The sequence below is a fragment of the Myotis nattereri genome (genome assembly GCF_964212035.1).
Source record: "Myotis nattereri genome assembly, chromosome: 9".
Taxonomy (NCBI): domain Eukaryota; kingdom Metazoa; phylum Chordata; class Mammalia; order Chiroptera; family Vespertilionidae; genus Myotis; species Myotis nattereri.
The window spans coordinates 63,239,099-63,265,990 of record NC_138084.1 but is presented as its reverse complement, the minus strand read 5'-3'; the positions used below and the strand labels follow the sequence as shown (position 1 = coordinate 63,265,990).

The window sequence follows — 26,892 nt, the reverse complement described above, 5'->3', positions numbered from 1 at the left end:
ATTTTCATGGAATTATATCCCTGGGTGTCCTATTCATCTTATTCCAGTCATAGAAGGATATGTAGCTGGGGTTTCAATAGAGCTAGAAGCAAAGCAGTATCCAGAGTTTTCTTTCCATGTTGGAGCCAATTCCAGTTCAGCACCAGGCAATTTGCAGTACATTAGTCCATTTCCTATGGGGTCTGCATGGCCATGGGCCACATGGGAAAATGCCAGAAGCAGGGTCCAGAGAGCCCTGCAAGCTGGGAGTGAAGCCCAACACGCCAAGAGGAACCAAGAGAGAAAACTTTGATTCGGGAATTAAATACCCCAAATTCCCATGTGCTTGCAGTGGCCATACCCATTCTGGCCAGGGACCTGTTCCTGATGCCGTTGTACTGGGCTGTTTATTATCGAGAAGGGAGTAAAGGGAGGGCCAGATAGCATAGGTATGCCATTTGTACAGCTTTGCCAAGAAACTAACACTCTCCAGGTCTGTTGCCCACAGATGGATGGGGGAAGGGGCTGAACAATGGACACATGCCCAGTAAGATCTGGGTGACATGGGAAGGTGCTTAGCAGTTAGTCACACATGGGAACAGTTCATTGGCCAGAATAGGCATGCAGGCATGGCCACTGCACACACAGGAAGGTTTGAACTCCAGTACAGAGGGAGTTCTCTCTCTTGGCTCTTGGCTCTCTTGCACACCTGGCTCTCTTACTGCAGGGGGCACACTCCCCTGCATTTGCCCACATGACCCACAGCCATGTGGACCCCAAACACAATGGACTGATGGACTGAAATTAGCTTAATGCTGTGCCGGACTTAACTCCTTCATGGAGCAGAAACTCTGGACACTGACTTTGCTTCTGGCTCTGCCAACCCCCCAGCTGCATATTTTCCAGGACTGGTTGAAGGGAAATGGGACTTTGCACACAGAGGGATATAATTTCACACAAATAAACCTTTCTACTGCAACTTGTTCTCCCATGCCAGTCTTAGAAAATTCTTTTTCTCAAGATGTTCCAAGAACCCTACTTCCACTAGCATCAGGCAAATCCCACCCAGGCAATCCTCTAATGACATTCCCAGGTGTGACTGACAGGCAAGTACCTTCCTGATGTCACCACAGCTTACTGTGCATGCATCCATCTTCCCTTTGTCTAGTCCCATGGGCAATGTAAAATTGTAGCTTCCTGGAGAAGACACCCAAATGACATGGCTGTAATATTTGGTCTTTCCTGTGCTCTTTTTATTAATAGCTAGTAATTATAATGGTATCATTCCTACTCAACACATAAGACTGAGGCCCAAGAGAGGGAAAACAATGTTGAGAGAAAATTCTTCATCAGACTCACCTTTTTTTTTCAAAGCTGTGAGACATGCCGATAGACTTTGTTTCAGACTACATTTTCCTTAAAAGAGACAGTATCTCCCCCGGGAACAGAGGGCAGCTGTATTTCCTCTCTAGTATAATAAACATAACGTCTCCCTCTGGGGAAAGCTTGGGTAGGTTTTTATAGCTCATTATAAAAGAGCGGGGAATTCTAAACTTTGTCATTGTTCTCTCAGATGCAACTCTATTGTGTGTGCTGAACGAATCTAGGCCAAGGGTGGGCAAACTTTTTGACTTGAGGGCCACAATGGGTTCTTAAACTGGACTCAGAAGAAGGAACTGTGGCCGTGTTTCCTGACGTTGCCATGTTAACACTGCTGCTGGTGAAGGAGCGGAGGGGAGAGCAAGAGAACCCTCCGCTCTTTCGGCTCCACGTGCCGGATAGAACAGCCAAACGGGCCAGATCCAGCCCGTGGGCCGTAGTTTGCCCACGGCTGATCTAGGCCCACCTGTGTTTCCACCATGGGACTGGGAGGCATAAAATAATGGTGTTTCCATGAAGCTCATGCTACTCACTACATCATGAGTCATAAAGACTTTTGTCATTGACCTGGAATGTTGTGTCAGTGTTGTGGAACAGTGAGATAGAAGGTTAACTTGTTAGTTTGAAAGTAGGGTATGATCCCAGATCCTTCATAATTCTTGTCAAGCAACATGCTTAAGACTACCAGCTACAGTCCACCAGAGAGCCAAATCTTATTCCCATAAGAAACTGTCTCTGGATCCCTTTTTATTTAATAACTAGAGGCCTAGTGCACAAAAATTTGTGCACTCGGGGGTAGTGTCCCTCAGCCCGGCCTGTGCCCTCTCGCAGTCTGGGACCCCTCGGGGGTGACCACTTGCTGGCTTAGGCCTGCTCCTCAGAGGATTGGGCCTAAGATGGCAATCAGACATTCCTCTGGCAGCCCTGCAGCCCTCGGGGGATGTCCATTTGCCAGCGGGGAGCAGACGTAAGCTGCAGTCAGACATCCTTAGCGCTGCTGAGGAGGCAGGAGAGGCTCCCACCACCACTGCTGTACTGGCAGCCATCAGCCTGGCTTGTGGCTGAGCAGAGCTTCCCCATGTGGGAGCGCACTGACCACCAGAGGGCAGCTTCTGCATTGAGTGTTTGCCCCCTGGTGGTCAGTGTGTGTCATAGTGACCAGTCATTCCCAGTCGTTCTGCTGTTAGGGTCAGTTTGCATATTACCCTTTCACTATATAGAATAGAGGCCTGGAGCACAGGTGGGGACCAGCTGGTTTGCCCTGAAGGGTGTCCCGGATCAGGGTGGAGGTCCCGCTTGGGTGCCTGGCCAGCCTGGATGAGGAGCTGATGGATGTTTGCAGATGGTCACACCCCCTTCAGGGTGGAGGTCCCCACTGGGGTGCCTGGTCCATCTGGGTGAGGGACTGAAGGCTGTTTTCAGGCTGGCGGGAGAATGAAGCTCCCAGCCTCTTTTTTTTCTTTTCTTTTTCTTTTTATTCTGGGATTTATTTACCTTCTATAGCTGTCACTGGAGCTGAGAGCCAGCTCCAGCTCTGAGGCCCAGCTCCAGCTCTGAGGCTGTGGCTGGCTGAAAGCAGGTATCTGGGTTTGTTTGGCATCTATAATTGAAACACTGTTGCTGTCCTGCTCGCTCCAGCTCTGAGGCTGTAGCAGGCTGAAAGCAGGTATCTGGGGTTTGTTTAGCTTCTATAATTGAAACATTGTTGCTTCCAGAGCTCAGAGCTGGGCCACGGCAGGCGGGGAACCTTGGCTTCCTCCATCACTGGAGCAAGCAAGCCTCATGTTCACTTCAGCTGCGTGGCTGCCGGTCGCCATCTTTGTTGGCAGTTAATTTCCATATGCTGCTGATTAGCCAATGGGAAGCATAGCAGAGGTATGGTCAATTACCATGTTTGTCTATTATTAGATAGGATTGTATTGTGTTGGCTCCTATACTAGTTACAGAGGATTACTATAGAAATATATTAGTATATTAAGGTTAAATTGTATGAATAAACAATTATATTACAATGATATTATTTTTACATTTCCTTATAATTCCACCTCAGAACAACAACAACAAAAGAAATATAAAATCTAAGCTTTCAGAAAATCCTATATTGCCTTTAAGAGGATATGAAACGAAGACATAGTTTTAAAAAAGCCATTTCTTTCTAGAATAGCATTTTGAGATTATATCTTTCAATTTGGTGGCTAGCATTGTAAATTTTTAGAAAGGGAGAGCCAAAAAGAGTTTTTGAGATGTAGAATGAGTTGGCTGATTTAGTTAAATAATGAGTTGACTAAGAAAAGGATATGGTATCTGCAGTAACTGAAATATTTTATAATCTAGGTGTTTGCTTTATAAATATTTTGTCCCACTGAAAATGTGTGTGTATACATATTTTCTATAATCCCATTTTGGCATTATATATATGTTTATATATATAATATTGAGAAATATTTTATTCTGGTTTTAATATGCAAAAGATAGTTTAAAATTTGAAATAATATGACTTAGATCATCAGCATGCATGGTGAACTGAGGACCTCCAAAAATTATCTTCTTCTCTGGTGAATTCTACCAAATGTTTACAGAGGATGTAACAACAGTATTTCATAATTCTTTCCCTCAAAAAACAGAACATAGAGGAATTTATCATTCAATCTATAAAACAAGTAGTAACCTAATATCAAAACTAGTTAAAGATATCACAGGAAAAAAATTACAGCCAATATTCTTTATGAATATAGGTGTAAAAATATGCAATAATATGGTTGCAAATTGAATATGGAACCTACAGAAAGCATTATAAACCATGACTAAATGGTATTTGTTCCAGTAAGGCATAGTTGTTTTAATATAAAAAACAATTAGTGTCAAAGAAGATGGCAGAGTAGAAAATACCCAAATCTCTATCTCCAATTAAACAACAATTTCACTGGCAGAATCTGTCTGATGTAACTAACTCTGGAGTCTATTGAGGTCTTATACTTTTTAAAAGAAGGCTTAGATGGTAAAGTGAGGTTAATTTTAGCTCTTAATACTGTAGCAGCTATCCATCATCCCCCCCTTCTCTCCCCCACCCCAGCCCCTGCCACATGGCATGCAGCTGTCATGTGTTCCTGGAGCAGCTTGCACACATATTACTGGAGCCAGGCTGGGCAAAAAAGGATCCTATCCTCCAGCTTTCGGGTATCCGTACTCTGTTGTTTGTTTCTTCTGATCACAGAGGTGCAGACAAATAGGTGGGTGGCTATTGCTGTTACACCTCCCGCCATTATTGAAAGTTCCTCCTCCAACTGAGGTGACTCCCAGGAAATTTAGCGGCTGGCACCCTTGCCCATCAATTCATTTTTCTCTTCTCCCCCTTTTGGGAGCCAGACATTAACTAATGAGACATTAAAAAAGCAACTGCATATACGGGGGAAATTAGGAAGTAGCCACAAATGACAAAGGAAAGGCTCATAAAAGACCTGAGATAGACTTAAGTTTACACTTAAGACTGACCTTTGGCATGGAGACTGCAATAATCCAAAAAGTGAAAACAATTTAAAAAAATCAGTAAACCCTGGGAAGAATCTGATTATCAAATTATTTGATTCAAGTGTCTAGTTTTCAACAACAAAAACACACACTATACATTCAATGACAAAAGAAAGTACAGGAAATGAGTAAATCAACTAAAATAAATTAATCAGCAGAAACTGTTACTGAAAAAGACTTGATGGTCAGGAATAAAAAAATGGTGTCTACCAACTCAACTTCTATTCCACACTAAACTAGAAGATCTAGGTAAAGCAATAAGACAAAATTGTATTTTCTTAAAAACCAAAGTAACAATTTAGGCATTTTAAAGAAAAATTTATTTTTCAGAGATTGTTATATTATAATCAGAATACAAAAGAACCTATAATAAAATTATTAAATCAAGAAGAATTTAATGTTTGCTACATATATTAAAACATCAATTAGAATTTTATTTTATACTCTTATCAACAGAAGTATATTAAAATTTTACATAATTTAAAAGCTATAAACTTTTCGGAATATAATTACAATATTTATAAAGCAATTCCAAATTAAATGGAGAGATATAGTGGAGTCATTATTTAGAAAGATTCTATTTTTCTAATGGTGTCTATTTTGCTTATATTAATTTATACATTCAGTGAGATTTCATTCAAATTCTAAAATTATTATTTGTGATGCAACTTTGCAATCTTTTTTCTACTTTTTTAATGGAAGATCAAAGAACTAAGAGCAAGAAGACCTATTACATAGCAATGATGGGTAAAATCATGTGGTTTTATAACAGAATATAGACCAAGTAAGACCAATGGGACAAAATAGACAGCCCAGAACACAACACATGCATAGATGAAACTTAATAGAACAGTGGTAGCCACATAAATCAGTGGAGAGGAGAGGGCCTAGTCGATGAATAGTGGTGGAGCAATGATTTTCCATATACATATACATATACATACACATACACACAAGCACATACAAATACACAGAACTATAAAAAACATTAGGAGCAAAGAAAGTTTCCAATTGCATTAACATTTCTTATGCAGTCTCTACTTTTATGGCTTCTGTTCTTTTTTAATAAATCCTTATAAATCATAACGGGATACAGGTATATTTTATGTTTTTTGAAAAGCTATATACTTTGCAGATTTATGTGTTAAATTTTATGTGTATGGATATGGTAATCTTAATATTATTCATTATCTTTTTCCCATATACTATCTTGAATATAGGGATGGGCAACAAAGGTTAAATTACTAGTCATCATTACCTAAAAGATAAATCATGGGTAAGGATACAAAATAATAACAATAATAAGACAAATTATATAAATAAATAATGCATTCATTAATAAGTAATAATATACAAATAAACTCTTGTGTTACATGTACTCACAACTGCAAACTTTTTGGCCCCATCCCGTATTAAGTATTTTCCTAACTAATCCTACTATTTCCTAACAATGCCTACTATTACATGTCATGTAGAAAGTTTTCTTTCATGTTGTTACTACACTCCTTATTCTCATTTCTAAAAATTACAACAGTTAACCATTATATTATCTTACTCTATGAATGAGGTTTCTCTCACATTTTTAATGAGAAACCAAAGATCTTTACTGTCCAGTTATGACAAATCTGATCCTTGAATTTGTTTTGCACAAGAGCTTCAGATTATGTATGGTAGCTATTCTTCCCCACTCCATCACCGTTAGATATGTATTAAAATTCACCTCTTGGAATACTTAGATAGTGTGTGCTGTCTTATGCATCTGGTTCTGAAGTTCTCAATTATAAGCCTTCTTTGAGTCAATATTTACTAATTAAACTATAATATATTTTTCAAAGCACACTGGGATCCATTTATCTCATATAAAATTACCATCTTTATCTGACTCATATTTTATCAAAATGTCTATAACCTAATAAGTATTTTTCTCAGTAACTATGCAAATGAATGAATGAATGAATGAATGAAGCCTCTAGATTGATGTGATTGCTGTTGTTCTTATACAATATTAGTTTATTAACATAAAAATTTACATTTTAAAATATCGGTGCCTCTGACTAAGGGCCACTTATTTCCACATCTATTTTGTTTTGAATGGGGTTTTAGGGATAGGTTTTTTCTTCACAAAATGATATAAAGGTCAAATGGAATTTTTCATTATGTCTGCTGTCACCTCATCTACAAATCTAAAAATAGTACATTAATAGATTTATCTAGTGTTCCCCTTGGGGTGATTTGATTTTAACAGAGGATATGGCATATATAAACCATACTAGAAATTTCCCTAGGGAGACTTCAAAACTGACCTTTTATGCAAATAATTTAAAATACTACATTATGAATTTACTGGTACAGTTCCTTATGATTTCCAAATAATGTGGATGTATATTTGTAGGCTTAATAATGGTTATGGCAGAAGAAATATGTGAATGATGGTAATTAATTAAAAAATATGAGATTTACCAATAAAATTCAATGTTCCAAAAATGTTCATATCAATGGTAGCAGCATTGGGACAACTTGGCAGCCATTTCAGATGACTATTTTGAACAAATTTACTCTATTTGGATGACAAATTTTTGTACAGCTTTGAAAGTTCAACTTAGCAATTTATAGTTATGATTTAGATACTGCTTTTTGTCCAAAGAATTTTACCATCTCTTTCCATACAAGATGACAATGCTATAATTTTGACCCAAGTGCCATTACAAACCAAGTTCACTAGTAAGCAAAAGACAGCTCCCATTGTCAGTTAAATATATTGTGTATCTTTCCAAAAGAGAATTCTGTAGAAGTGCGTTGAATAAATGCCAAGTCAGCAAAGCACTTCTGAGGTTCTCAGTTCATTGGGGGAGATCAGCGGAAGGGCTGGCTGCAACTGGAATACATGCTAATCACCTTGGCATAAGTTGCAATTTCTGCCAAGAGGTAGCTCGGGGTTGCCATTATTAAAACTGCATCAGCCTCCAGTAGTCAGTCACTTTTTACCTCTTAGATTCAAAAGGCCACGCCAGCAACATAGAGGAGTTTGACTTTAAGGATGATGAGATAACTCAACTCGGAAGGTCTGTTTTATGAGGGTCTTGCCTCCAATGTAGGAAATAAGGTACAGCCTACTTTGACTTCCTTACTTGTATTCATCAGAAATCCCATATTTGTACTGGCTACATCTTTGTTAATGGGCAGGCACTTTCCCAGTAAAACTAAAAGTTTTACTTTTCTAATAAGGTTGATGATTTTCCTGAAGGATAAGGCCTCAGAGGAAGTACAAAATAGCACAGTAAATTATCTAGAAATTACCTGTGATATAATCCTGTACTTATTACTTTACATTTTATATTGACACAATTGCCTGATCAGGGCTTCCAACATATCCTAACTTTTATATAAAAATAATTACCAAATACTGATTAGAGAACACTGTGCTCAGTATCAATTCAATATTTGAATAATGAACTGAACAGGAACATGGTCTTTCCAATATTCTTGCCTCCAAAGCATGTGAAGCCACAGTAAACTTTCTTCAAAGGCATGTGTTGACATCAATAGCAAAACCACTGAAAAAGTACAAGTTGTTACTGAACCGTGTCTAGCATGGCCAGGAGTGAACCTGAGTAGGGGTGGTGAAGGATTAAAGACAGACAAGAGAATATAGTTGGGACCAGGTGAATCACTGTGCCTGGAAGGGGAAACAGTGACACAGCCTATAAGCCAAATTTTTATTTTATAGTCAGATCACACAAAACAAAACAAGGGCAAGATGTTTACAATGTTCTTGTGAATTTCAAATCTGCTTCTTTCCTGTTGTTGCCATTCTCTGAACTCTATCAAGCCTTGTTTAGGCAGCACTTGCTGCACTCCCCACAGCCCACATCCCTTAGCTACCTAGTACTGCAGGATCAGACTATAAGGTCAGCTTACAACCATAGACTTTTGGCTATAATTGTGCTGGGAGGGCTTTGCCCTCCAAGCTGGGACTTGTATGTGGCTTTGCCACAAGTCAGTCCAAGCCTTGGTCCTGTACAAACACTATAGCTGGTCTCCACAATTACTTCCGAATGAATCGTAGTTCCATCTTCCTTTTCTTTTGCTCTTGGTAAACCTTGGGCTTTAAAAGGAAATGCAAGTAATTCTTAAATCAAAAATATTAAGAAGCATTTTGTGTAGATTTAGTTTTTTTCATTTTTACCACCTGACAAAGTTTTATCACAGATGAAGAAACATGGCTTAGTGTTGAAGATCTCCCCAATGTCTAGGGATGTGTGCCCAGCAGCACATGTAGTGTTACAAGGAGAACTAGACAACAGTGACCCCTCCAGGTTGTAAACTAAGCACTAAGGATCTAGCTCCACATGGACGAAACAGATCACTGCACCATTGCAGGAAAAGAATGTTCATGCAAAATTACTGTTGCCTATAATGGTGCTTTGGTGATGTTTGTCCCCATTTCCATCGTAATGTTAAATGTTGCTCTAAATTTACCTGGAAAGAAATGTCTAAGAACAAAAGGAAACTGTGAGTTTGTACTCCAGGAGCCACTCCTTAGAAATGGCTCTTGCCAGCAGCTAGGTCCGCTATGTCATGAAGAGGAAAGTTGGAAATGCAGAAGTTCCAGAGACTTGAATGCAGATGGATGCAGGTGGCTACAGATGGGTGGCTTATTTCTGTTCAAGGATAAAGATTTCATAACATATTTATTTTGCCAGAAAAATATGAGGCTCTAAGTAAGAATGTCAGGGTCTTCATTCTGGGAATTTTTTTTAAAACATATGGTCTTTCTTACAGCATTATGCTTTTCTGTGGTATAAACTTTTTCACTGAATATTATGGGCATTATTCTAGTAGAATGGGAGGATAGCTAGGTCACTGAGTTCAATCCAACTACATCCAGAAAGAATATGCCATCTGTACAAAATAAGCAGAGGACAGTGTTGGAAATTGGATTTTTCATCTCTTAAACCATGTGGATTGGTATATGTGTATATTGATATACATGTGTGGACAATTAAAATGGAATATATTTTTAGAATATATAGCATATACAGTTCTACAATGGTTTTCAAGATGCATTTAAATCTCATTTGCTATGACTTTAAGCATGAAAATGTAATGCAATACTTGTCACACAAGTAGCATTATTGTAAATCAATCTGATCCTCAAGTTGAGAAAATGTGAGGGAAAAGGAAAAATTGATAGATGAAGAATTGAGATTTTAGGAAGATTTCAGTTTATGCCACAGGGTTTCAATTTGCCCATCTGCTTTTGTACTGTATTAGATGACGACATGCAGTTGTGATATTGCATCTATAAATATTTAACACAAACCATGATGTCAAGAAAGTGCTCCATGAAGATTTTCACTTTCCATTCTTTTGTTACAGTTGGATAAAATTTTAACTCCTCAAATTCCAATATACTTTGTTAAGTTTTAATTTTTTTCCCAATTATAGTGGATTTTACATATACTAATTTGTAGCTTTTTGGGGGTAGGTGGAAACATTTGTTCCAAAAAAGTGTCTCTTTAGGTCTTCCAAAGAAATATATGATACATATGATCATTATCATACTAGAGGCCCGGTGCACAAAATTCGTGCACTGGGGGGCAGTGTCCCTCAGTCCAGCCTGCACATTCTCCAATCTGGGACCCTTTGGGGGATGTCCAACTGCTGGCAGTCGGACATCTCTCTCACAATCAAGGACTGCTGGTTCCTGCTGGCTCCTAACCCCTCCCTGCCTACCTGCCTGATTGCCCCTAACTGCTTCTGCCTGCTAGACTGATCAGCCCCTAACTGCTCCCCTGCCAGCCCGATCACCCCCAACTGCCCTCCCCTGCCGGCCTGGTCACCCCAGTGGAAGCTGCGCGGAGCAGCAGCCAGGACCTGCACACCCCCACTGCCGGCCAGGATGAGGGAACTCTGGGGAAGCCACAGGGAGCACCAGTGGGCACCTGCCTCCCAGCAGGGATGAGGGAATTCTGGTGCCAGGTGCCAGGGCCTGCCCCTGGGTGCGGCTGCGGGAATCCCAGCAGCAGGTGCGTGGAGCAGCCACCGGGCCTTCTGCCCCCTCACGCGGTTGCAGGGTCTGCGTGGCAGGTGCACAGAGCAGCTGGCCCTGCTCCCGCTGTGTGCACCTCAATCTTGTGATGGTGTTACAGTGTGAGGGTTAATTTGCATATTATCTCTTTATTACATAGGATACGTAAGACAATTATCACATAATAGAGGCCCGGTGCACAAAAATTTGTGCACTCGGAGTGGGGCAGGGGTCCCTCAGCCCGGCCTATGCCCTCTCGCAGTCTGGGACACCTCGGGGGATGACCACTTGCTGGCTTAGGCCTGCTCCCCGGGGGACTGGGCCTAAGATGGCAATCAGAGATCCCTCTGACAGCCCGGCAGCCCTCAGGGGATGTCCACTTGCCAGCGGGAGCAGGCCTAAACTGCAGTTGGACATACTTAGCGCTGCTGAGGAGGCAGGAGAGGCTCCCACCACCACCACTGTACTGGCAGCCATCAGCCTGGCTTGTGGCTGAGCAGAGCTTCCCCATGTGGGAGCGCACTGACCACCAGAGGGCAGCTCCTGCATTGAGTGTCTTCCCCTGGTGGTCAGTGTCTGTCATAGTGACCAGTCATTTCCAGTCTTTCTGCTGTTAGGGTCAGTTTGCATATTACCCTTTTATTATATAGGATAGAGGCCTGGTGCATGGGTGGGGGCCTGCTGGTTTGCCCTGAAGGGTGTCCTGGATCAGGGTGTGGGTCCCACTTGGGTGCCTGGCCAGCCTGGATGAGGGGCTGATGGCTGTTTGCATCTGGTCGCACCCCCTTCAGGGTTGGGGGTCCCCACTGGGATGCATGGCCAGTCTGGGTGAGGGGCTGAGGGCCGTTTTCAGGCTGGTGGGCAACTGAAGCTCCCAGCCTCTCCTTTTTTTCTTTTTTCTTTTATTCTGGGATTTATTTACCTTCTATGGCTGTCACTGGAGCCAAGAGCCGGCTTTAGCTCTGAGGCTCAGCTTCAGCTCTGAGACCTCGGCTGCTGAAAGCAGGTATCTGGGTTTGTTTTGGTTCTATAGTTGTAACACTGTTGCAGTCCTGCTTGCTCCAGCTCTGATAGCTGAAAGCAGGTTTCTGGGGACCGTTTAACTTCTATAATTGCAACTTTGTTTCTTAGAGTGCAAGCTCAGAGGCCGGCAGTGGCAGGCGGGGACCTTGGCTTCCTCCATCACTGGAGCAAGCAAGCCTCCTGTTCGCTTCAGCTGCCTGGCTGCCGGCCATCATCTTGTTTGGCAGTTAATATGCATATCACCCTGATTAGCCAATAGGAAGGGTAGCGAAGTTACGGTTAATTACCATGTTTCTCTATTATCAGATAGGATGGTGAAGGCCTGGGGAGAGGGAGAGGGAGGTAGGTTGGGAGGAGGGGGTCAATGGGTGTAAATAAAGGGGACATCTGCAATACTTTCAACAGTCAAGATAAATTCTTCAAAAGTAAAAAAGAAAAAAAATAAATACACAAAGTTCAAACCATTGAAATCTGAAATACAGTTCTTATAGTTGACTGGATGATTTTTCTCAAAATAATGAAAAATATGTCAAGACACAGACATAAATGCTTAATCTTATTCACTATATAAAAATTTACTTTTAGGTAAGTTAATATTTTGCCCTATTTTTAATTCTTATTGAATAATCTCTAATATGTGATTAATGTGGAAGTAGAAATGGTTTGAAGTAAATTATTTTTGTCTTTGGAAATGCTAATATAATAAATAGTGTTGTAAAGTTATTTTTTATTCTTTTTTAAAAATATTTTTTATTGATTTCAGAGAGGAAGGGAGAGGACAAGAGAGATAGAAACATCAGTGATAAGAGAGAATCATTGATCATCTGCCTCTTGCATGCCCTAAACTGGGTATCGAGCCTGCAACCCAAGCATGTGCCCTGACCAGGATCAAACTATGACCTCCTTGGCTCATAGGTCAATGCTCAACCACTGAGCCACACTGACCAGATGTTATTTTTTTATTCTTAATGTAAGTATTTGTAATAGAAACAAAGAAACAAGCTGTTAGCCCATGTCTCTGACAACTTGTATATCTTCCAGTTTGATTTTATGCATACTGGATGAATACGTGGAAATTATAAGATGATTATCATGGTGAAGCAATTGATTCATAAAAGTATAATTTCAGTCTATCATTGTGTTAAGCCTAATTAAAGATATATTATCAAGCAAAGATGGGTGGGCAAGAAGAAAAAGGAAGGCGGGAGGGAGGAAAGGAGGAGTCTGTATCAGGGTAGAGGTGCTACAGTGAAGCCAAGATGCGAGGTGTGAGTCTGAGCTCCTTGTCTTGCTAAATCGAAGAATGAAGTCACAGACAAAAACAGCGGAACCAAAGTTTATTGAGAGAAGCCAGTCCTGGCAAAGTTGCAGCTGGGGTTCCAGGGGCAGGCCAGTGTCCAGAGCTTCCTTTACATGTTATAGCTGGTGTTAAAGTCTACTAGTCCATGTGTAGAGCCCCACATGGCCATAAGCCAAGTGGGTGCAGGGGAACATGTCTCCTGCCATCAACTCAAGCATCCAGCATCTTTGGGGGCAGGGGTGGGGTGGAGTGGGGGGGAAGAGAAGCAGAAGATCGTGCTTTTTTTTATATATGCTTGTTAGTTCCTGATTGGTCCTGTCAAAGAATTTTGCCTTAACAACATCCTTGGGATTGGTTTATACGCCTTAGTATTTTGTGATTGGTTACCTGCAAGCTAAGTGTCTTAGCAACATTCATACATTTTAAAGCTCATGTCTCCCATGCACACCCTTCCTTCCTGCCCAGTTGGGGTGTCTTAGTAACTACACCTCATTGGGGTCCAGGTTGTACTTCCTCTCACCCCTGCTCCCCCAATGATCCCCATCCCTGTCTACCTAGTTTACCTCTGTTTCCTCAATAAGAGTTTCTGATATTCTTAAAGGAGACATTATAATGCACCAATTAGCTATTTGACTTCAGGCAAATATTGTAAATTCTTTGTCATTTTTTCCTCTTAAAAAAACAAAACAAAAAACACACCAATGTTCCCAATCATTGGGATATTGTGATTGTGATACTGGAGATACAAGTATGCATTTAAAAAACAATAAAGCATTATAAGAATTGTTATAATCCTAAACATTTCAATGTTTAAATTGGGCATGCTTCATGCTATTTGGATGGGTTCAGTAAAGTAAAAAATAAACTTTAGAAAAAATTATATTAAAAGAACTGGCTTAAGGAATAATAGAGGAAGAAGTCAGTAACTTTTCAGGAAAAAATTATTGGAAATGTATATGTCAAAAGACAAATTGAAGAAACAGTGCCTAGGTACCTTTCAGGACTCTGTCACCTAATTGCATATTCCTGGATATATGACTTAATCACTCTAATCTTTAGCTATCTTTTCTGAAATAGACAGTGACTGGTCCTTTGTATATCAACTATTAATATTTTTCTACTATAGTCAATCCTGTCCCTAGTGAGAGTTTTGAGGGAAAGAGCTTTTAATCATCTCAGCCCATTTGGAATGAACTTTTGTGTGTTAGGCACTTTTATAGGAACTAGAGGTAAAGAAAGGTAAAATAGGGCCTTAAGAAAAATCAGGGTTTTGAGGATATATAAACATGTAATTATAAGACAGTATTTAAATGTTAAATGCTATTGTGTTCAATGTGTTACAATAGCACAGCATTAATAAGACTGCTTAGGACACTTGTAGAAGGCTTCCCAGAGGAAGGGGTATTCGGTTTGGATTTGAGTAATGAGCCAAAATGATACCTTTCTTCTTTTAATGCTCAATTCAATCATAAGAAGATTATAATTACAAAATAAAAACCTAGATGAAGCTGGTTTACATTGCCTTAACACAAGTATAGGATTAAAATACACAGAGATGAAAGATTTAAAAGTTTGCAAGTATAAATCTCAAAAGATGAAACTTGTGCTCAATAGGGCTTTTTTTAAAAAGAATAAAAACATTATGGTATGATGTCATTTTTATAAAACCGGCAGGTATTCAGATGGCCATCTTTATAGATTATCAACTATAGCCATAATTTAAATCAAAACTTTACAGTGGAAATAGATTGAGATAAAATATGAGCGGCAAGCAAAGGGAAAAGAGAGTAATTTGTTAAAGTGTTTGCTTTTACGACACAGATTTTTCAAGTGCTTGTATAGTCACATTCAAAACATCTCAGGGATCTAAAGTCAGAGCTCACATTTCCATTATAAAGCAAACACACTTGACTCAGTGTCAACCCTTATTAGGGAGATGCTATTTTCTCAGGGCCAGGGAAATATGTTTTAGGGCAGTGGCTTACAAAATTTTCCTTCTTGGACCCCTGAGTAATGATAAAAGCCATCCTCACGGTTTGTCTCCTAGTCACTTTCCTACATTATTGAAAGGTAAAATATAGCTGCTTCTGAGACTCTATGACTTGGGAACCTCTGAATACCAAATGATATGTTTTCATCATTCTCAATTGGTAAAGAAAAATCTGCTATCCAGCACGATCCCAGGAGTGGAATGTTCCAGTTAATCAGGCGGTCATACGCTCTACTTCTTTCTTCACTCGTGAAATCAATCTCTCAGCATCACCACCCCTTCCACAGATGCCCCAGCCTGCATTTCCAGATGCCCATTGGTTAATATCAGAATCTAGTTTTGTGTCATCCTGTATTCTTCATTCACTGGCTCAGTGACCAGGCGGCAATTTTTTGGTTTATTTGAAAAGTGAGGATAGAAATGATATCTGGCTCTCTCATCAGATCAAGGCATTATTGACGTTGCAGAAGCCTTTCTTTATGCCTCCTTCTAATATTATTAATCCCAGAAATTACCAATATTCTGACCTCTTTCATGATAGCATAGTTTTCCCTGACATTAAATTCTAATCAAATAGCAGTTTACAATGTTTGTTTTTTGTTGCTGGCGTCTATCACTAGATATTATGACTGTGACACTCATTTGAGTATACAATACACTTGTCTTCAACCCAATCCAATGTTGATAGACATAAGCTTTATTTCTAGTATGGGACTACTATACCGCTACATATGCTATTTTACATGATTCTTGGTGTATTTTGATTTCATATATAGTTAATGAAGCAATTGCTGAGGGACAGGGCTGGTTTATGCTCAGCTTTTGTCAATTCTGAACAATAGTCTTACATAGCTGATATACTAATTTATATTTCTACTAACAGTGTCTGAATGGTTTAGAAGCACTTTGTCCACTCAGAGGTTTATAATTATATCTCATCATGGTTTCAATTTACATTTCTCTAATAAATATATCTCTTGAAAGAAAGACTTGTTTTGCCATTTTTAAGGTTAATTCATTTCTTCATTAATTCTTATTTCTATATTTATTCTACAGGAGTCCTTTATCTGACATATGTATTTCAGTATCTTCTCCCATCATTGAACTGGCCCATTTGCTCACTTATTGGTGTGTTCTGATGACTGTGCCCTTCATGTTATAAAGTTTGATTTTCTGTGTTTTTTCTTTCTTATTAGCGCTTTCTGAGTCCTGTGGAGGAGATATTACATCAAGGTAAGAAAGATGTGCTCTTATAGTACAATTAAGAAACTGCTTTATCTCTTCCACTTATGTCTACAATCCACGTGGAATTTATGTCTGTATATTGTGCGTTGTATTTTATTTTTTCTGTATAGATATTCAATTAATCTACTTAAGTAAAGTTGGCAGTTTCCCTTCTGTATTGTTTTCATTAGTCTTCTTTTACCAGGGTTTTATTTGAGGAAGGGTTCTTGATAACAGTCTAATTCTTAAAATAGATATGGGATTTTTCAGATTTTTGTATTTATTCTTCTAATAGTTCTTACGTTATAGTTTTCTGGTATAATTTTTTTCTTCATCTAAGTTACTTTCCTTGTTGACAAGAAGTTATTCACTCCGTCCTCTTGGTATGCTTTTAACTGTCTATGGTGATATGCCTTTTTATATTCCATATGTGAGTATTTGTGTCTACCAGTTTGATTAGTCTTTCTAAAAACATATCATTTCTTTTCATCTTTGTTATTTAAAAAAACCCTAAAAGCTTTTAATATATTTTTATTTTTAAAAAAACTAAAAGCGTTATATTTTTATTGATTTCACAGAGGAAGGGGGAAGGAGAGAGCGACAGAAACTTCAATGTTGAGAGAGAATCATTGATTGGCTACTTCCCGCAGGGCCCCCACTGGATATTGAGCCTGCAAGCCATGTGCCCTGACCAGGAATCAAACCATGTCCTCCTGGTTCATAGCTTGATGCTCAACCACTGAGCCACTCCAGCCAGGCAAAAGCTTTTAGTTTTTAACTTTCTCTATTTTATTCTAATTTGCCTTAATTATGCAATTATTTGTAGTATTATCTATGATGCATAAAATTCCTTCCCTTATACAAGCTTTCTTGTCACAAGCTTTGAGATAGATATTTACATTCACTTCAAAACATTTTATAATTTTACTAGAGGACTTGTGCATGGATTCCTGAACTGGTGGGGCCTTTGGCCTGGCCTGCGCCCTCTCACAATCCAGGGCCCCTAGGGCGATGTCAGAGAGCCAGGTTCGGCCGATCCTCACAGGCCAGGCCAAGGGACCCCACTGGTACATGAATCTATGCATCAGGCCTCTAGTATACATATAAGATCTTTGGTTAATTTCTTCCCACCTGCCCCTTCCCCCCTTTCCTCTGAGATTCATCAGTCTGTTCCATGTTTCCATGCTTGTGCATTGAGCATCTGCCCCCTGGTGGTCAATGTGCATCATAGATACTGGATGGCCAGTTGGCCAGTCAGCTGGTCAGCCAGTCGATTAGGCTTTTATACATATACTAGAGGCCCAGTATAGTACAAAATTGTGCATGGGGGTGGAAGGGGGTCCCTCAGCTCAGCCTGTACCCTCTCCAATCTGGGACCCCTCAGGGCATGTCCGACTGCCTCTCACAATCCAGGACCACTAGCTCCTAACCCGCTCGCCTGCCTGCCCACCTGATCGCCCCTAACCACCTCTGCCTGACTGCCTGATTGCCCCTAACTGCTTCACTGCTGGCTTGATCGCCCCTAACCACCTCTGCCTGGCCCCACACCCGGGACCCAGGATTCCCTCCTCTGGCTGATTGCAGGCACCCAGGACCCAGGCTGACTTTGCATGGGCTGGCCACAGCCGCAGGGGACTGTGGGTAGGCGGCTTTGCCTGGGCCTTAGCCGCAGGTACCCAGGACTCTGGGGTGAGCAGCTTGTCCCTCTCCCGGGCTGCAGGAGCAGACCCAATCACTGGCACCTGGGACCATGGAGCATGCAGCTTGTCTCTCTCCTGGGCCGCAGGCACAGCTGCTGGCACCTGGGACCACAGGGTGGGTGTCTTGTCCCTCTCCCAGGCCACAGGCACAGTCGCTGGCACCTGGGACCGTGGGGTGTGCAGCTTGTCCCTCTCCCAGGCTGCAGGCGCAGGCACAGCCGCTGGTGCCTGGGACTGCAGGGCAGGCGGCTTGTCCCTCTCCTGGGCTGCAGCCTGGCTGGTCCCCATTCCCCTCTCCCCAGTGTTGAGTGTCTGAGCCATTAAATCATGACGGCGTGAGGGTGTGACGACCCTTTGCAATTAGCTCTTTATTATATAGGATAGATCTATGATTTTATTTTTTGACCCTCTAATTCAGAAAAGGTATATTACTTAATTTCCAAATATGCTGGGGTTTTCTAGTTATCTTATTAGTGATACCCTGCTTAATTCTACTCTAGTCAGATTACATATTCAGCATCAGTTTGAAACACTAAAATTACTTGAGCTAAATTTTGGTAATTGTTCCTTAATCACTTTTTAAAAATGCACACTCTGCAGTTGTTGGGTGCTATTTTCCATATGTCAGTGTTGCTAATTGCCTGGTTCAAGTTTTCTATCTTTGGAAAGACAGTTTTCTATACTTGTTACTAAGAATAGTTTGTTAACATTTTCTAGTGTAATTTTGAATTTTATCTGTTTATTGATTTGTTTTTTTTTACTTTATATATTTTAAGGCCATATGATAAGATACATGTAAATCATAATTGTTTTATCTTCATTTTAAATTGACCCTTTTTTATAACTATATTTCATTTTCATCTTCAATAATATTTACTTTCCCAGAGTTCATATCTTCTTGCTCCAACATAGTTACACCAGTTTTCTTTTTGTTTTTTAATATTTTTTATTATTGATTTCAGAGAGGAAGGATGAGGGAGAGGGAGATAGAAACATCCATGATGAGAGAGAATCATGGATCGGTTGCCTCCTGCACGTCCCCCACTGGGGGTCGAGCCCACAACCCGGGCATGTGCCCTTGACCGGAATCGAACCTGGGACCTTTCAGTTCACAGGCCGACACTCTATCCACTGAGCCAAACCGTCTAGGGCCACCAGTTTCCTTTTAAATGTTGTTCCTATTGTATATTTTTCTTAGTTCTTCTACTAACATTTGGTGAGCTAGTATTTAAGACGTGAATTTTGCATAAAGCATATATTTGCTTTTTAAAATCTGGCTTATAGTCTGACTCATAATTAAACCATTTAGTCTTTAATTTAAATGTAATAATTTATATAATTGGTTTTAATCTATTTTTTCCCATTTATTTCAAATTTGGTTTCATCAGTCCTTCAGTTTTTGACTTTCACTGTTTCAGTTGAACAATCAGCTACACAACACTTTTGTATATACATTTAAAAGTAGTGCTCTTATTTGTTTCTCTGGTAATTAGAAGATACAACTTTTTTATTCAAATATATATGTATGTATATATTAGTTGATACTCTAATGGTGGCAATAAAGATGTGAAGGAACGTGTTGATGTCTTCAGTTAAAAACAAAACTACTTTTGGATTTGTTAGATTGGAGAATATGAGTGGTCTACATTAGTGCACGTTTCAGAGGAACTCAGGTGTTTAGAAAAGTGACAGTGTGCAATTGTAAGAAGCAGCAAGCACACCTACCTCAGTATAGTCCTTGCATTGGCTGATATATAATGAAAATTTGACAGCTGCTCACTTGATGGGGACACAGTTAAATCAGAATGAAGAGAATTCAGAAAGTTTTAATTAGAATAAAACTACCTATTATTTAAAATGAGCAAAAGTTAAGATTATAGGGGATTTTTCTCAACACAGAGCTTGAGTGTTCATCATTACTTCAGAGGCTTTTCCTGCTGGTATAAAGCATCGTGAACTATTAGGAAAACCTTATGATTCAATTAATGCCATATGCTAGGGACTAGTCTCTTGGGAAGATTTTTGTGATAAGGTGGGCATAATTGAGGATGCAGAGTGTTCGACCTATATATAGACTTAACATATTTAACTCATAAAAATACCGGACATTCAATTACATTTGCATTTCATATAAACAACAAATAATTTTTTTTAGTGTAAGTGGATCCCAAATATTGGGACATATTTAAACTAAACATTATTTGTTGTTTATACCAATTCAGTGTTAGCTGGGCATCCTGTCTTTTATCTGGCAGACTATCTACTCACATACATGTCTCCAGGCTGCTATGATTAAGTTTGGGCCAGGGAAAATGATCTTAGAAACTATCACAATGTAAAATTCTAAGGTATTGTATGAACACAGGACAATTCAAAAATGTAATTATTTCATAAGTGACTGCTATGTAAGTCTAGAGATCAAGCCTTCAATGATAACAGTGGTTTCTAAATGGTTCCATTGCCTTTTTTTTTCTGAAAAATACTTTATTTCTCCTTTACTTTTGAAGTGGGACATTTTTTCCCTTAACACCTTAAATATTGTACTGTATTCTCATCATTTTTGGATTTTTTTTTTTTTTTAAGAATGGATTGCTGTAAATTGCATTGCTTGTTATTCTATAAGTAAGGTCCCTTTCTCTACCTATCCCCCCGAATCGCCCAATTCTTTCAGGATTTACTCAGTGTATTTAGTTTAATGCACTTTGAATGTGGTGAACCTGTGTGCACATTTACAAATATTTCTCCTGCTTGGTCTCTCTGAGCTTTCTGGATCTGTTATTAATGTTGGAAAAATTGTAACCATTATTATTTCAAATAATTTTTTCGTTTTCTCTTCTCCTTCTGATATTCCAATTATGCGTATGTTATATCTTTTGAAATTGTCCCACAGTTCTTGGGTTTTCTGATTTCCCCTCATTTTTTTTTATCCTTGTATTTCAGTTTGGATAGTTTCTATAGACATCTTTAAGCTCACTGATTCTTTCCTTAGCCATGTCCAGCTAATTGATGAGCATATAAAACACATTCTTCATTTCTGTCAGTGTTGTGGTTTTTAATTTCTATAATTTTTTAAAGTCTTTGTTAGAATTTCCATCTCTGATGACATTACATAGTAGCTTTTGCATGTGGTCTACTTTTTTCACAAGAGCCTTAATATTTTCATCACAGGGATTTTACATGCTGTCTTATGACTCTAATATTTATGTCATATGTGAGTCTGGTTCTGTTGTTTGCTTTCTCTCTTCAGAATGTGTTTTGTTTTATTTTTAAATTTTACATTTCTTTGTACATTTTTTTTCTTTTTTTCTTCTAAAAGCTATCTATAATACACCAGGTGGGAGAGATTAGCTAAAAGGCCTCTAGTGTGAGGATAATTGACGTCATTTAAGATTAATTGCTAGAAGTTGGGCTACAAGTTGGCTGTAATTGTAGGTTTAATGCCCTTGTTTTTGCCTTTCCTGTTGTCTTTGTACTTCCCTAATAATTCTTCTTTAAATGGAGGGCATGCTTTGTAGCTCCTTCAGTTCTAATCCACAGTTATTATACTGGAGCCCTATTGATGTGGTTATAAGGCATGGGGAGGGAAGCTCTAATAATCTTGTGATTAGATTAAATTATTTTGGTGGGTCTTGCAGTGATTCTCAACCTTCTGGCTCTTTAAATACAGTTCCTCAAGTTGTGACCCAACCATAAAATTATTTTCGTTGCTACTTCATAACTGTAATGTTGCTACTGTTATGAATCGTCATGTAAATATCTGATATGCAGGATGGTCTTAGGCGACCCCTGTGAAAGGGTCGTTTGACTGCCAAAGGGGTCTCGACCCACAGGTTGAGAACTGCTGGCTTATAGTGACCTCTTCACAAGTGTTTCTTATTTTCCCACCCTTTCTAATGGGCAGAAAGATCTGGCATAGCTGTAATTGGATAAGTCAAGGCTTTCCTCCAGGTGAGTGAGATAAGGCTCTCCTAAAGTCAATCACCTGGAGAGTAAGCATTTATAAGTGGTGAATCCTCTGCAGGTATTTTAAGATGGTTACTTTTCCTCTCAGCTTGCGGGGATGTTTTTCGACTCTTCCCTGTGAGAACTTGGGGGGGATTCCTGCAGGTAAAACCCATGAAAGTGTGCCTCCCCCGCAAGACTGCAAACCCCTGGATTTCTCTCTCCTGCTAATTTATATTCAGCGTCCGCAATTCAAGTGTTTACCAGTTAACCACTCCACGGGCCTTTACTCCAGGTAAACAGATCTCCATTGTGCCTCCTTGTATGAACCTGTTTCTCCAAAATTAGGATGACAGCTTGCCCTGCAAACGAATTTCTCTGGTGAGTTGACGAAAAGTTGTTGCTTTTCATTTTGCTCGGTTGTTTACTTATTGAAAGGGTGGGAATGATGAGTACCAAGCTCTTTAGATATCAGAGCTGCAATTGCCTTTTGAAACCAAATGTGATTATGCTCTCGTCATACCTTCCGATGTGGGGTCTTTTGGCTATTTTAATTTTCTTGTAAATAGTAGGACAAAGGAAATGCTTTAAATATGTTGGCTGTTCTTATATGTGCATTAAACAATTGAAACGACTACTTTCATAGACTAATGGAGGTTTCCTCTGGGAGGTCAATTTTTTAAATATATTTAAACAATTAATTTTCATTATTTTAAAATAATTGCTGTATTTTATACATAACAATTGGGTAAATGTTTATAATAGCAAGTAGTATCATTTGTAAAATGAGGCTACCAGTTGCAGAAAGAGGGCATGTTGCTATGATAAGCACAGAAATGCTGAGCAGAACAGACAACTTGGACGCTGAGGTTCTCGATAGCACTTTCATAATGTCTATGATAATGAACAATATTGCAGTTTAGACAATATTATAGTGTAAACATGAGGTATTGGAAGGCTGTCTTGGACTAAGTCCTTGAGGTGTTTGTGTGCGTGTTTTGTAGGCCCTGATATACACTTTTGGAACTAGCATCTTACCATCTGAATTCAGTTATCTGAAATGAGAAAAGGCATAGTCACAGGTTCCATAAAAGCTGTGTGACCTAGTTCCCCGAAGACAGCTGGACTGGTAGCGGGAACCTGAGCTTTTATTCAAACTGGCCCAGGTTTGCATCCCAACTGTGTTACTGTCACATTTAAAAAGTCACCTCTCTGGATCTACTTATCTTTCCTCCAAGTTAGGCTGGTGGATTCCTTCCTTTTATCATAGCTCCAGTCTTTACTCCAGCGGTTCTCAACCAGTGGTCGCGACCCCTTTGGCGGTCGAACGACCCTTTCACAGGGGTCACCTAAGACCATCCTGCATATCAGATATTTACAATCTAATTCATAGCAGTAGCAACATTACAATTATGAAATAGCAAAGAAAATAATTTTATGGTTGGGTCACAACATGAAGAACTGTATTTAAAGGGCCAGAAGGTTGAGAACCACTGCTTTACTCCTTTCCTACTGTGTATATCCTTTGTGCTGCTACAATTATATTCTACAAATAAAACCCTAAAGAATTAAAATCTCCAAATTCATCTTCCAGATACACAAAGCATTTCCTAGATTTCCTATTTCCTGTGCCTCTCCAGACACTTTTTTTCCCTCTCTTTCTTCAATCTTCCTACCTTCAAATATCAGGTGTTTTTGTGGCCATAGCTTTTCCCTCTGTCTGCTCCTGCATATTTGTCCTCCAGAGTTCTACCATTCTCAGATTTTATTCATGTCTACCATTATTGAGAATTACTTCCAGGCCCTAGCTGGTTTGGCTCTGTGGATAGAGTGTCAGCCTGTGGACCAAAGGGTCTTGGGTTCGATTCCAGTCAAGGGCACACACCTTGATTGCAGCCTCCTCTCTGGCCCAGGCTCTGGTCAGGGCTTGTGCATCGTGTTTCTCTCACATCAGTGCTTCTGTTTTTCCCTCTCTCTCCCACTCTCCCTAAAAATCAATGGAAAAATATCCTTGAGTGAGGATTAAAAAAAAAAAAAGGAATCACTTCCAGGTCCCTGTATCATATATTTCTATTTTAATTTTTTAGATCATGACATATCTAGACACGGTTATTAAATGTCTGCTGCATTGGCTAGTTTGTGAATCCATAGAATTCAGAAATTAGACACACACATACATACACTCATATTCAAATCACTCATGATGTTTTGTCCTTAGTAAACTCTCAATATATAGTCTGCCCAGGCGAAATTTTGCATTGACCCAAATGTTGTCCATAAAGCATATTGGATTATTCCCAGACCATGATCTTGTCCCACAGCAAGCCTCTAAAATTTCATTGGAGGCTAGTTGCTTCACTATTGACTAGAAAAACAACAACAATATTTTAATGCATTTGGTCCTTTTAGTTAAAGAGGTTTGGGGCCAGGAAGTCCATGTTTTCTGTTTTCTAATACTGTTGCTCAGCTTAAGTCGTGCCCAGGGATTTTTAGTTGGAAATCACCAAAATAATATGAGGCCATTCAAGGCTTTTATAAAATGGGAAAGATTATAATTACAGTGGGGCCTTGACTTACGAGTGTCCCGACTAACGAGTTTTTTGAGATACCAGCTGTCTCTCGGCTGATTTTTTGCATTGAGTTGATAGAGTAATTTGAGTTAATGAGCTCCTTAACGAGCTCTGTCTCTGAACGAATTAAACTCATAAGTCAAGCACTGTATACAAAATTATAAGAAATTATGTATGTCGTAAAGGTCCTTTATTAGGACATGACTGATGCTTCAATTATCTGAAGGTTTGTTTGTTTTTTCACATTAAAAAGGCTTGGATCTGTACAATATTCAATACATTTTCTGTGTTTACCTGCCATTCTTCTGAAAGTAATAAAACTTATAATATTCACATAAGTATATTAAATCTTTAAAATATAATGGAATGTATGACAGTCAGTAAAACCCTATAATCCTTTGACTGAAGCTAGAATTCAAAAGCATCAATATTGTATATTTGAACTCTCCCCTTACCTTTCCAACATCAAATAAAATTTTATATATACATTTGTATACACATAAATTCATATATTGCCTCCGTTGTTTTTCACTTGTATCCATTTTTACCCATAAAATATACAAATAAATTAATCCCCTTGAATGACTCAAAATACATTTTGTTAAAAGAAAGATATGTATCATCTTTTGACATTCAAACCATATCAGTCACTATCCATTTTCTCTCCAAATCTCTCAAAACCCATTGAGCTTTCTTATCTTACCTCCAAAACCTATAGCACTTGTGTGAACTGACACTGACATTCCTACCCCCATCTTCTGGGGCAATTAGCTATGAATTAACATAACCAGTCATTTATTTCTCTGTTTGTTATTCATCTTTACATCCAAGCTTTTTCTATATTTACTTCAAGAAATATAAATTACATTTTCAAGGAAACTTAAAAATAGTTAAAGCCTTGACTGGCTGGTGTTGCTCAGTGGTTGAGTCTTGACCCATGAACCAAGAGGTCACTGGATTGATTCAGGTCAGGGCACATACCCAGGTTGCAGGCTCGATCCCCAGTGGGGGGTGTGCAGGAGGCAGCCAATCGATGCTCCTTTCTTATCAATGTTTCTATCTCTCTTTTTCCCTTCCTCTCTTTCTAAAAAAAAAAAAAAATCAATATAAACATATTAAAAGAATGCCTTGTCAGAAGGGTAGAGAACTTTAGGAGAAATGATTTATATTACAGATTATGAAATGTATATGTGGCGTCTCCAAAATGAATAGGAAGAACCGTGAATGTATATTGAGGAAGTGTCAGCCTTGTGAGAGGATATGATGAGCAGGGCTCACAGGGCTGGTGAGGAGAGAAAGGAGAGGTGTAACTAATATACATACAGCCAGTGCAAAATGTTGGCTGTGGAAGGGCCAAGATTAATCACAGCCCGTGAGGTATCATCCAGAGTCAAAATTAGTTTTCAGTATCAGTTTGCTATATCTTAAATATATTATTTTAAGCTACTTACAGATTCCCTCTTTTTGATACATGCTGACATGATTGCATTCCAGCAATAAGCTGTAATATCGTTTGGAAGAGAATACCTAAAAGAGAAAAATTGTTCGTACTAGTTATCATGATAATAAAATATTAGTACTGATTAACCTTTATACTTAGCAAGAGCATTCCTGCAGATATGATTTAATGATTATGTCTTACTTCAAGTATGTTCATATAATCTGAATTTTTAAAAGTAATTGGGAATAGAATTGTCCCCTTGTAGTACTTGCCTGATTATTTCAAACTCCCAACTGCCTATCCGGGAACAAAAATCAAAATGAATAACTTGAACCGGGACGCCAACAGGGTGCATCCAGGGCTGCATGGTCTCCTGGGTCAGGCACTCTTGGACTCAGATGGGAGCTAAGGTACCCCAGATACAGAGGAAGGTTTAAGTGGAGAAGAATGCCTGGGAGTCTTGTGAATTTCAAAAGGAGGGACAGCTGGTTCAGTCCAGGGGTAGAGTCTGCCTAAACAGAAAGAATCTGACTGACCTGTGATTGCTCCTGCTTCCTGTGTTTGGGGAAGGGGTGACACGTACTGAGGAGATCAGGGAGCACAAAGCTTCTTGATACCTTTAGGAGAGAAATAAAGTTCTGCCAATTCATTCAACACTAGCCTATTTGGGTAATAATTCCCTCTCACTGCTTATACCCTTTTTCTAAAGTACTGATATGTATAAGCATTAATGGATTTAAAACTATCATAACTAAATATACATACAACACACCCATATACATAT

The 26,892-nt window shown here is 39.3% G+C and overlaps 1 pseudogene across 1 annotated transcript in view; it reads right to left on the bottom strand.

Annotated features, from left to right (window-relative positions):
• Positions 1-26,475, bottom strand: part of LOC308525549 (small ribosomal subunit protein uS2-like) — a 69,693-nt pseudogene extending 43,218 nt beyond the window's left edge. The window contains exons 1-3 of the transcript in view: positions 26,381-26,475; positions 26,119-26,194; positions 23,136-23,152 (exon numbers count right to left, since the gene is read on the bottom strand). The product of the transcript in view is annotated as a small ribosomal subunit protein uS2-like (transcript). The remainder of the gene's footprint in view (positions 1-23,135; positions 23,153-26,118; positions 26,195-26,380) is intronic.
• Between the last annotated feature and the right edge of the window lie 417 nt (positions 26,476-26,892).